This window comes from Scyliorhinus canicula, chromosome 27, assembly GCF_902713615.1.
Source record: "Scyliorhinus canicula chromosome 27, sScyCan1.1, whole genome shotgun sequence".
Lineage (NCBI taxonomy): Eukaryota > Metazoa > Chordata > Chondrichthyes > Carcharhiniformes > Scyliorhinidae > Scyliorhinus > Scyliorhinus canicula.
Window position 1 is genome coordinate 7,124,460 of NC_052172.1, and position 8,215 is coordinate 7,132,674.

Genomic DNA, 8,215 nt, shown 5'->3' on the forward strand with positions numbered 1-8,215 from the left:
TATAGGGAATTGTATAGGTCTGAACCGCCGAAGAGGAGAGGGGGAATGAAGAACTTTCTCGACAAATTGGGGTTCCCAAAGGTACAGGAGGAGCTGGTAGAAGGGTTGGGGGCGCCGATAGAGCTGCAGGAGCTAATTAAAGGGATAGGCCAGATGCAGGCGGGGAAGGCGCCGGGGCCGGATGGGTTCCCGGTGGAGTTTTACAGGAAATTTGTGGACTTGGTGGGTCCAGTGCTGGTGCGAGCCTTTAATGAGGCGCGCGAGGGGGGGGTTCTGCCCCCAACAATGTCGCAGGCCCTGATCTCCTTGATTTTGAAGCGGGACAAGGACCCGGTCCAGTGCGGGTCCTACAGGCCCATCTCCCTCCTGAATGTTGACGCCAAGCTGTTAGCAAAGGTCCTGGCAACCAGGATAGAGGACTGTGTGCCAGGGGTAGTCCATGAAGACCAGACGGGGTTCGTGAAGGGACGTCAACTTAACACAAATGTCCGGAGATTGTTAAATGTGATTATGATGCCAGCAGTGGAAGGGGAGGCGGAGATAGTGGTAGCGCTGGACGCGGAGAAGGCATTTGACAGGGTGGAGTGGGAATACTTGTGGGAGACGTTGGAAAGGTTTGGGTTTGGGGAGGGATTTATCAAGTGGGTAAAACTGCTCTATTCAGCTCCGATGGCAAGTGTGGTAACAAACGGGAGGAGGTCAGAATATTTTGGGCTCCATCGAGGTACTAGGCAGGGATGTCCCCTATCTCCATTTGCATTAGCGATTGAGCCGTTGGCGATGGCACTGAGGGGTTCAGGGGGGTGGAGAGGACTGACAAGGGGAGGGGAGGAACATCGGGTCTCGCTCTATGCGGATGATTTGTTGTTGTATGTGGCAGACCCGGAGGGGGGAATGCCGGAGGTAATGGGGATACTAGCGGAGTTCGGGGACTTTTCGGGGTATAAATTAAATCTGGGGAAAAGTGAGGTCTTTGTAATACACCCGGGAGACCAAGGGGAGGGAATTGGGAGGCTCCCCTTCAAAAGAGCAGTTAAAAGTTTTAGGTATTTGGGGGTGCAGGTGGCAAAGAACTGGGGGACCCTCCACAAGTTGAACTTTTCCAGACTGGTGGAACAGATGGAGGAGGAGTTTAAGAGGTGGGACATGGTGCCGCTGTCGCTGGCAGGGAGGGTGCAGTCAGTTAAAATGACGGTCCTCCCGAGGTTCTTGTTTTTGTTCCAGTGTCTGCCCATCTTCCTCCCCAGGGCCTTTTTCAAGAAGGTAACGAGTAGTATCATGGGGTATGTGTGGGCACATGGCACCCCGAGAGTTAGAAGGGTCTTTTTGGAGCGGAGTAGGGATAGTGGAGGGCTGGCGTTACCCAACCTTTCAGGATATTACTGGGCGGCAAATACGTCGATGGTACGAAAGTGGATGATGGAAGGGGAGGGGGCAGCCTGGAAGCGCATGGAGAGGGCGTCCTGCGGCAACATAAGCTTAGGGGCACTGGTAACGGCACCATGGCCGCTCCCTCCCACGAGGTATACCACGAGCCCGGTGGTGGCGGCCACCCTCAAGATCTGGGGGCAGTGGAGGCGACACAGGGGGGAAGTGGGAGGTCTGATAGGGGCACCACTAAGAGGGAACCACAGATTTGCGCCGGGAAATACAGGAGGGGGATTCCAGAGCTGGCAGAGGGCGGGTATTAGACAACTGAGGGACTTGTTTATAGAGGGGAGGTTTGCGAGCTTGGGAGAGCTGGAGGAGAAATTTGGGCTCCCCCCGGGGAACACGTTCAGGTACCTCCAAGTGAAGGCATTTGCCAGACGACAGGTAGAGGGGTTCCCCGCGCTCCCCGACAGGGGGGTGAGTGATAGGGTGCTTTCAGGGGTCTGGGTCGGGGAGGGGAAGATCTCGGACATCTATAAGATTATGCAGGAGATGGAGGAGGTACCAGTAGTGGAGCTGAAAGATAAGTGGGAGTTAGAGCTGGGGGAACGGATAGAGGACGGGACATGGGCAGACGCCCTGGAGAGGGTCAACGCGTCGTCGTCATGTGCGAGACTAAGTCTCATTCAATTTAAGGTACTGCATAGAGCCCACATGACGGGGACAAGGATGAGTCGGTTTTTCGGGGGTGAAGACAGGTGTATTAGATGTTCGGGAAGCCCTGCGAATCATGCACATATGTTTTGGGCATGTCCGGCACTGGAGGAGTTCTGGAAGGGGGTGGCAGGGACAGTGTCGAGAGTGGTGGGGTCCAAGGTCAAGCCAGGATGGGGACTTGCGATCTTCGGGGTTGGGGTGGAACCGGGGGTACAGGAGGCGAGGGAGGCTGGAATATTAGCCTTTGCGTCCTTGGTGGCTCGGAGGAGGATCTTGATTCAGTGGAGGGACGAAAGGCCTCCGAGTGTTAACACCTGGTTAAACGACATGGCAAACTTCATCCAGTTGGAAAGGATCAAATTCGCCCTGAGAGGGTTGGTGCAGGGGTTTTTCAGGCGATGGCAACCCTTCCTAGACCTCTTAGATCAGAGATAGAAACTGAGGCCGTGACAGCAGCAACCCGGGAGGGGAGGGGAGGGCGGGAGGGAGGGGGGGGGGAGGGGGGACAAAGACGAAGGAAGTACGGTGGCGGTGGTGGCACGGGCAAGGCCTGCCCGAGGACGCTGCTAGAAATGATAGGTTGGTCTGACTGTCGGTTCGCCGGCGGGGGGTGGGGGGGGGGGGGGGGGGGGGACGCGCGAGAGTAGGGGGGGGGGGACTTTTTTTCTTTTTTTTGTTAAGTAGGGGGGTTTGACTTTGTTTTGTTATAATTTAAATGTAAATGTAGGGGGGGTTAAAATGTTTGTATTTGAAAAATTTCTTCAATAAAAATTATTTTAAAAAAAAAATAGTTGCATGGCTGCGCGAGGATGCGGAGATGGGTTAAAAAGAACTGAAAAGGTTCATCCTTACCCTGAATCCTCTGCTGGAAAACATACCGTTCAAAGCTCTCATTCACCTCAATGTCAAAGTGGCTGTCGAACTTCAGCAGGACTGTTTTAAATTTTGTCTTGTCTTCTCCTTCAGTGAATGTAAGGGAGTTGTAGATGTGGATGGCGTGGTCCCCCGCTGTGGAGAGGAAAAGTGCGATCTTCTTGTCGTCCGATGTGGCCTCGAGGTTGGTGGCTTCGAGATAGAGCTGGAACTTTTGTTTGAAGATCTTCCAATTTGCACTGAGGTTGCCGGAGATGCGGAGCTGCAAAGAGGGGCGGACTTTTTCATTTCACCGGGTGGCAGCTTGCTGTTCAACACTGATTCACTCGCGGTAGGTCCGTCAAATTTCAGCATCACTCACTGGTACCATGATGTGTTGGGCAGGCTGGGTCGACGTGAACTGCACTTGATGCAGTGTAGTGAGAGAGAGACCTCTAACACTTGAAAAGATGCAAGACGATTTTATTTAACGTCTTAACTACTATACATGTTCAACTGTGGGTTGACACTATGCTGAATTGACTGGAGACGTAGTACTAGCCTGACCAGACTTACTAGCTACCGCATGGTGTTTGGACTGGCTAGCTCACGAGCTCTGACTATCTCAGTGGCTGGGTCCAGAGAGAGCGGAATCCTAGTGCCCTCTGGCTTTATAGTGGCCGTGTCCTGTCTGGTGATTGGCTGCTGTGTTCTGTGTACTTACTGGTCATCCTGTGTGTCAATCACTGCCTGTCTGCACTCCATTATCTACATGGATGTATATTATGACAGTCTCCTCCTTAAATTTACTCAATGGCCCAGCATCCACTGCACTCTGGGATAGCGAATTCCACAGATTCACAATCCTTTGGGAGAAGTAATTTCTCCTCACCTCCGTTTTAAATCTTCTGCCCCTTACCCTAAAACTGTGTTGCTGGATTCTCCCGTTCCTGATTGATGCTGGGACAGGATTTGCGGACTTCCACGACAGCAAAACTGGTGCCGCACCTGGACCGATTCAGCGACCGGGGAGGCAATAGCACCGGCATCATGTGGAACACCATTGATTGCAATGAGAAACGGTGCCGGATTCACCGGGTCCGTGATTGACGCTCGGGAGGCTGACAAGCTCCAGCCGCACACACACATTACACCCCCCCCCCCCCCCCCCCCCCCCCCCACCCCCCCCCCCCCCCCCCCCCCCCCCCACACACACTCATCCTAGCCAATAAGATGGCACTGGTTGCGCTGGTGCGCACCCATCCCGCTGATGGGTCGGCTGGGGCTAGAGGGCACCTGGGGGGGTGACCTGGGCGGAGACCCGTACGACCTGCGGCCCTAAGTTCACAGTGGGCTGTCAGCGGTGTGCGCAGCTGCACGGCTGCCTTTCCGGCTGCGGCAATGGTGCTCCGTGCCTGCCCACCCCGACCCCACAGCCCACCTCCTGGCCAACCCCCCCGCTACTCCCCCCCGGCCCTGGGAGAAGCCCCCCCGGCCAGTGGCAAAACTGTCAGCAACAGGGGCTGTTTAGCACACTGGGCTAAATCGCTGGTTTTGAAAGCAGACCAAGGCAGGCCAGCAGCGCGGTTCAATTCCCGTACCAGCCTCCCCGGACAGGCGCCGGAATGTGGCGACTTGGGGCTTTTCACAGTAACTTCATTGAAGCCTACCCGTGACAATAAGCAATTTTCATTTTCAAACTATGGTGATGTTGGACACTTTCCATACCCCCCCCCCCCCCCCCCCCCCCCCCCCCCCCCCTCAGCAGCCACGGTGTCAGTTTCATGATTTTTACAAGAACGAATGAATCTCGGCATCAGGAACTCCCCCAGTGGAGGCGGAGAATCGCGGAGGCCGCTGAGAATACCGGGTCAGACCCGCTGATGATATGTCAACGGTGTTTAATAATAATAATACTCGCTGTATAGGCTTTCTGGAACACATTGGCACCACTGTCGAGGCAAAGGTAAATTGCGATTTCGAGTGAAACTGGGGGCCGAGGCAATTTCAGTGTTGGAACCAATTCTCCGCCCGATCACGTTTCCCGATTTCCGCATCGGCCATGGCCCCCTCATTCTCGATTGCCCCACAAGAGAAAGAGTCCGCTCCACGTCTACTTTGTCAATACCTATTTATCTCACACACCTCAGTTTGATCTCCCCTCATTCTTCTAAACTGGAGAGAGTATCGGCCTCAACTGCTCACTCTCGCTCCGTCAGACCGAGCATAAAAGCCATCCCGAGCAGGTCCCGGCATGTTGCTTGTCCCAACCTGGTCAGCAAAGTAAGTATTGACAAGGACACGGTATTGGTGCGGACCCTAATTCCAGAACATTCTATTGTTATTGCTTTAGAAAGATTCGTGCCTATTGAGCCCTGAGGGGCTCGCACACGGAGCCACCAGGGTTATTCCTGACCCCTGACCTAAGGAAGGATCAGATTTGGGTCAAGGACCCATCGATGCTCAATTCCTCATTCGTTCTTCTTCGAGTTCCGTCTAATATGCATCTGTGAAGTTCATCGCATCTGATCCACTGCCTCATCCTGATATTCGATACGAAATCCTTTCAGCTTTCAGCTCTCCAATTCTAAATAAACTATGGTGAGACCAGTGGAATTATTTTTTGCAACAACCCCCCCGCCCCCTGGGGTTTCAACCCATCAAGCATTCCTGTGATTTTAAGATTAGAACATTTCTCAGCCAGAGGCTGGATCTCAGCGTCAATGGCACAATGATTTATTTTAATCTGAGCTGAAATAATAGACGGCATAATAACTGACATCTCGCCCAGGCAGCGAGAGCTACTGAAAGTCAAAATGGATGACAGATGATTCTGAGGAAGCCTTGTGGGGGGGGGGGGGGGGGGGGGGGGGGGGGCAATGGGATGATGGCTTATTACAACGCCAGAAAGTTGTGGAAGAATTGAGCACAAAGTGACAATTAATTCCGTGAGGGTGGCGGCTGAGGGGAAAGATGGCCAAGGGCCGGGTGGGTGAGGTTATGAGGAAGCCGCCAGAACAGGAGAGAGGTACCGAGGTGAAGAGGTTTCATCCTGGAGTCGTGCCAACTGAAAGCACAGGATCGCTACTGGAGGATGATGGAAACTGGGAATACACAAGAGGCCCAGAATTTGAGAAATGCAGAGTTTTAAAAAATAAATTCAGAGTACCCAATTATTTTTTTTTCCCAATTAAGGGGCAATTTAGAGTGCCCAATCCACCTACCCTGCACATCTTTGGGTTGTGGGAGTGAGACCCACGCAGACACGGGGAGAATGTGCAAACTCCACACGGACAGTGACCCAGGGCCGGGATCGAACCCGGGGTCCTCGGCGCTGTGAGGCAGCAGTGCTAACCACTGCGACACCGTAGGTTTCATTTAATTGTTGCATTGATTCTGTCAGAAAGGTTTCCTGATACTAAGACTTGGACGCGGTACTTCATAGAACCATCGAATCCCTACAATGCAGAAGGAGGCCATTTAGCCCATCGAGTCTGCACCGACCCTTCGAGAGAGCACCCTGCCTCGGCCGAATGCCCCACACGGACACAGTATCCCCACCTAGCCGTTTAGACACGAAGGGACAATTTAGCGTGGCCAATCCACCTAACCTGCACATCTTTGGACTGTTGGAGGAAACCGGAGCACCCAGAGGAAACCCACGCACACACGGGGAGAACGTGCAGACTCCGCACAGACAGTGACCCCAGCCGGGAATCGAACCTGGGACCCTGGAGCTGTGAAACAACTGCGCTAACCACCGTTGCACCGTGCCTCCCTTGTCTTCAAACTGTGCAGTCCACTGGCACTACAGCAGCCATCAATCAGCTGTGATCATGTCCTCCTCTGTTCTTCCCTGGTGTTGCCAACCCTCCGGGCATTGACGATGGATTTCCTGAGCTCCTGTGAAAGCACAGGTTACGTGAACACCCGGGGTTTGCAATGGGAACAGATTGACAGAGTGGCAGAGTGACAGGGTGATTGGTGACAGGGTGAAAGAGTGACAGTGTGACAGGGTGACAGAATGACAATGTTACAGAATGGCAGTGTGACAGGCAACAGAGTGACAGTGTGACAGAGTGAGAGAGTGAAGTGTGACAGAGTGACAGGGTGATTGGTGACAGGGTGACAGAGTGAGAGAGTGAAGTGTGACAGAGTGACACAGTGACAGAATGACAGGGTGATTGGTGACAGGGTGAAAGAGTGGCAGTGTGACAGTGTGACAGTGTGACAGAGTGACAGAGTGAAAGGGTAATTAGTGACAGGGTGAAAGAGTGACAGTGTGACAGTGACAGAGTGACAGTGTGACAGGGTGACAGAGTGAGAGAGTGAAGTGTGACAGAGTGACTGGGTGACAGATTGACAGCGTGACAGAGTGACAGGATGACAGTGTGACAGAGTAACAGAGTGACAGTGTGACAGAGTAACAGAGTGACAGTGTGACAGAGTGACCCAGTGGCAGCGTGACAGGGTGACAGTGTGACAGAGTGACCCAGTGGCAGCGTGACAGGGTGACAGTGTGACAGAGTGACAGTGTGACAGTGTGACAGGGTGACAGTGTGACAGAGTGACAGTGTGACAGGGTGACAGTGTGACAGAGTGACAGTGTGACAGTGTGACAGGGTGACAGTGTGACAGAGTGACAGTGTGACAGTGTGACAGGGTGACAGTGTGACAGAGTGACAGTGGCACAGTGTGACAGTGACAGTGTGACTAGATGACAGGGTGTACGGGTGCCAGATTGACAGTGTGGCAGAGTGACCCAGTGACAGTGTGGCAGAGTGACCCAGTGACAGTGTGACAGAGTGACCCAGTGACAGTGTGACAGAGTGACCCAGTGACAGTGTGGCAGGGTGACAGGGTGACAGAGTGACAGGGTGACAGGGTGACCCAGTGACAGTGTGGCAGAGTGACCCAGTGACAGTGTGACAGAGTGACCCAGTGACAGTGTGACAGAGTGACCCAGTGACAGTGTGGCAGGGTGACAGGGTGACAGAGTGACAGGGTGACAGGGTGACCCAGTGACAGTGTGGCAGAGTGACCCAGTGACAGTGTGACAGAGTGACCCAGTGACAGTGTGACAGAGTGACAGAGTGACAGTGTGACAGGGTGACAGGGTGACAGAGTGACAGGGTGACAGGGTGACAGAGTGACAGAGTGACAGTGTGACAGAGTGACAGTGTGACAGGGTGACAGAGTGACAGAGTGACAGGGTGACAGAGTGACAGTGTGACAGTGTGACAGAGTGACACAATGAAAGAGTGACAGAGTGACA